Below are 4,309 nucleotides of genomic sequence, written 5' to 3'. Positions count from 1 at the left end.
GTTATTTTACATGGTGTGAGATAAAAGTCTAATTTCATTCTTCTGCATGTGGGTATTCAGTTCCCTCAACACAATTTATTGAAGAGACCATTCATCTTGAATGTGGTGAATAGATAAGAGTGCCTTTAGCACTCTCGTCCAGATCATTTGGCTGAAAATATATGAATTTATTTCTGTGCTTTATATTCTGTTTCATTGGACTATATGTTAATTTTTATGTAGCTACCATGCTGTTTTGATTACTGTGGCTTTGCAATAGTTTCAAACCAAGAAATATGAGGCTTCTCTATGTTTTCTTCTTTCACACGACAGCTTTTGCAATTTACATTCCTTTGTGGTTCCATAAGCTACTAAAATTAATAAGTACATTTGTCAAAGTTTACAAGATAAATACTCTTTAAAAATTCTATTTCTATATTATAGCAATAAGAAATTAGAGATGAAATTTTAAAATTCCATTTTCAGTAGCATGTAATGTAACATATTTAGTAATAATTTTTATTTAAAATGTGCAAGACATGTATAATAAAATGTAAAAATTTGTGGATAGAAATTAGTGAAGACCTAAATACACATGGAGATATCAAATGTTTGTGTATTGGATGTTTGCATTTATTGATAATGCTAGTACTCCAAATTTGATATATAGATTCAATGCAATCTCAATAAAAAAAACTTGCATGCATTTTGGAAGAAATTGACAAGCTGATTATGATATTCATACAGGAAAGTAACGCACATACAATAGCCTAAACAATACAAAGAAATAACAAGGTTGAAGAGCTTACATTAATGATTTCAGGACTAGTCCCAATGTTTGCTTTAAACGGTGAGGAATACAAGTGTTTAAAAACAAAATATGGCAGAATGCATGAGCCAAGAACGCTTCGAAGCAGTTTTCAGAGTATTAGGAGGAAAATAGTAAAGTATGGCATCAGAGAAAATAGTGTTCAAGCAGAAGGAATGCGGAACTATGTAAAATGTTGCTAAAAAGTGAAGGAAGCACTTTTAGAGAAACGAAAGACTGTTGTATTTAGCACCAACTGAGGGTCACTGGTAAATCTGGAAAGAACATTTGGGGCACAGTTGTTGAGAATAGAAATAGATTGATGTAGGTACAGTGAGAGATGAGAAAAAGGAAAAAGTGAATGTAAATAACTGTAAAAAGATCCATGACCTACTAATATCTTTTAAAATGGTTTTCAACTTTTATGGGTATATATTAGGTGTACATATTTATGGGGTGCATGATATATTTTGATACTGGCATGCAATGCATAGTAATCACATCATGAAAAATTGGGTTTTCATCTCCTCAAGTATTTATCCTTTAATTTACCAGCAATTCAATTATACTCTTTTTAGTTATTTTTGAATGTAAAAGTAAATTATGCACAATTGTCCCCCTGTTGTGCCATCAAATGCTAGGTCTTGTTTATTATTTTTATCTATTTTGTGACCCATTAAGTATAATTAAATTCACCCTGCTCCCTGCCGCTCTCAGCCTGTGATAACTATCCTTCTATTCTCTATGAGTTCAATTGTTTTGAATTTTAGATCCCACAGATCTGTGAGAACATGTGATGTTTGTCTTTCTGTGTCTGAATAATTTCACTTAATATGATGATCTCCAGTTAGGTCCATGCTCCTGTAAATAACAGAATCTCATTCTTTGTTATGGATAAATAGTAGTCCATTGTGTACATGTACCACATTTTCTTTATCAATTCATTTGTTAATGATTACTTAGGTGGTTTCCAATTCCCAGCTATTAATTGTGAATAGTGCTACAACAAACAGAGTGCAGATATCTCTTCAGTATAGTAATTTCCTTTCTTTTGGATATATGTCATGCAGTGAAATTGCTAAATCATATGGTAACTCTATTTTTACTTTTTTCAGAAATCTCTTTATAGTGGTTGTACATAAGTACATAACTTATACTCTCACCGATAGTATGTAAGGGTTCCCTTTGACCCACACCCTTGCCAGCTTTGGTTATTACCTATCTTATAGATAAAGACCATTTTAACTGGGGCGAGATGATATCTCATAGTAAATTTGATTTGCATTTGTCTGATAATCAATGATGCTGAGCACCTTTTAATATGCATATTTGCCATTTGTATATCTTCTCTTGAGAAAAGTCTATTCAAATTATTTTTCTAATTTTTGATTTAAATATTAGATTTTTTTTCTGTAGAAATGTTTGAGTTCCTTACATATTCTGGTTATTAATTCCCTGTCAGATGGGTAGCTTCCAAATATTCTCTCCATTCTGTAAGTTGTTTGCACACTTTGTTGATTTCTTCCCTTGCTTTGAAGAAGATTTACAACTTGATGTGATCCCATTTGTTCATAGTTGAGGTCCTTTAGTATTTAATCTATTTTAGTTTGATTTTTATACATGTCAAGAGATAGGGGTCAAGTTTCAGTCTTCTGTATGGGGATATTCAGTTTTCCCAGGGGCAATTATTGAAGAGACTATTTCCTCAACATATATTCTCAGCATCTGTGTTAAAAATGAGTTGATTGTAGGTGTGTGAATTCGTTTTGGGTTCTCTACTCTATTCCATTGGTCCATGTGTCTATATTTATGCCAGCACCATGTTGTTTTGGTTACAATCGCTCTGTAGTATGATTTAAAGTTAAATAATGTGATCCCTCCATTTGTATTCTTTTTGTAAATTGATTTCTCCATTTTTGTTCTCTTTGCTCAGGATAGCATTGGCTATTCTGGGCCTTTCATGGTTTATATAAATATTACTTATGTTTTTTCTCTATTTCTGTGAAAGATGTTATTGGTGTGTTGATAGGACTTGCATTAAATATGTAGATTGCTTTGGGTAGTGTGGACATTTTAACAATATTGATTTTTCCAATCCACAGACATGGAATATCTCTCCATTTCTTTGTGTTCTCCTTAATTTCTTTTGTGAGTGTTTTGTAGTTATCATTGTAGGCATCTTTTTCTTTTCGGTTATGTTAATTATTAAATATTTAATTTTACTTGTGGCTATTATAAATTAGATTACTTTTTAAATCTATTATTCCAATGGTTCACTCTTGGCATATTAAAATAGTACCTGTTTTATGGTGATTTTGTAACCTGCAACTATACTGAATTTGTGTATCAGTCCTAATAGTTTTCCTATGGGGTCTTTAGGTATTTCCAAATATAAGATCATATTTTCTGCAAACAAGGATGATTAGATTTTTTTACTTCCAGTGTAGAAGTTCTTTATTTTTTTTCTCTTGTCCTACTACTTCAGGTAGGACTTCCAGTACTATGATGAATAACAGAAGCGAAACTGAATATTCTTGTCATGCTCCAGAAGTAACAGAAAACACTTTCAGCTTTTCCCCGTTCTGTAAGATACTAGCTGTAGGTTTGTCATAGATGGCTTTTATTATGTTGATATATGTTCCTTCTATTACCAGATATTTGAGAGATTTTACCATAAAGGAATGTTGAGTTTCATCAAATACTTGTGAGGGTCAATTTTAATGCTCATATGAATTTTGTCCTTCATCATTTTGATATGATGTATCACATTGATTCATTTGTGCAGTTCGAACCACTCTTGCATCCCTGGGGTGAATCCCAATTGTTCATGATAAATAGTTTTTTTAATATACTGTTCAGTTTGGTTTGTTAGTATTTTGTTGAAGATTTTTGCATAAATATTCAGAAATATTGGCCTGTAGATTTTATTTTTTAATGTTTCTTTGTTTTGTTTTGCTATCAGAGTAATGCTTGCTTGTAGAATGAGTTTGAAAGTATTCCCTCCTCCTCTTTTTTTATGGAACAGTTTGAATAAGATTGGTATCAGTTTTTTAAAGTTTGGGAAAATTTAGTAGTGAAGCCATTGGTCCTTTCTGAGGGAAAAGACTGTTTATTAGAGCTTTAAACTCATTGTTTGTCATTGGTCTGCTCAGGTTTTCAATTCTGTCACTGTTTAATCTTGGTAGGTTGTATGTGACTAAGAATTTATCTAGATCTTCTAGATTTTCCAATATATTGCTATATAGCTGCTCATAGTAGTCACTAAGAATCATTTAAATTTCTGCAGTGTCAATTGTAATGTCTCCAATTTCATATCTGATTTGTTATATGGAACTTCTCTCTTTGTTACATAATCTGGCTAAAGTTTTGTCAATTTTTTCTTTACAAAAAATCACCTTATTGTTTTATATATCTTTTGTATTTTTCATCTCATTTATTTCTTCTCTGATATTCATTATTGCTTTTCTTCTACTAATTTTGTATTAAATTATCTCTTGATTTTCTAGTTTTTAAAGATGCATC

This window comes from Sapajus apella, unplaced genomic scaffold (assembly GCF_009761245.1).
Source record: "Sapajus apella isolate SASKATOON/1434 unplaced genomic scaffold, GSC_monkey_1.0 scaffold104, whole genome shotgun sequence".
Taxonomy (NCBI): domain Eukaryota; kingdom Metazoa; phylum Chordata; class Mammalia; order Primates; family Cebidae; genus Sapajus; species Sapajus apella.
Note: the sequence above shows the minus strand (reverse complement) of the source record.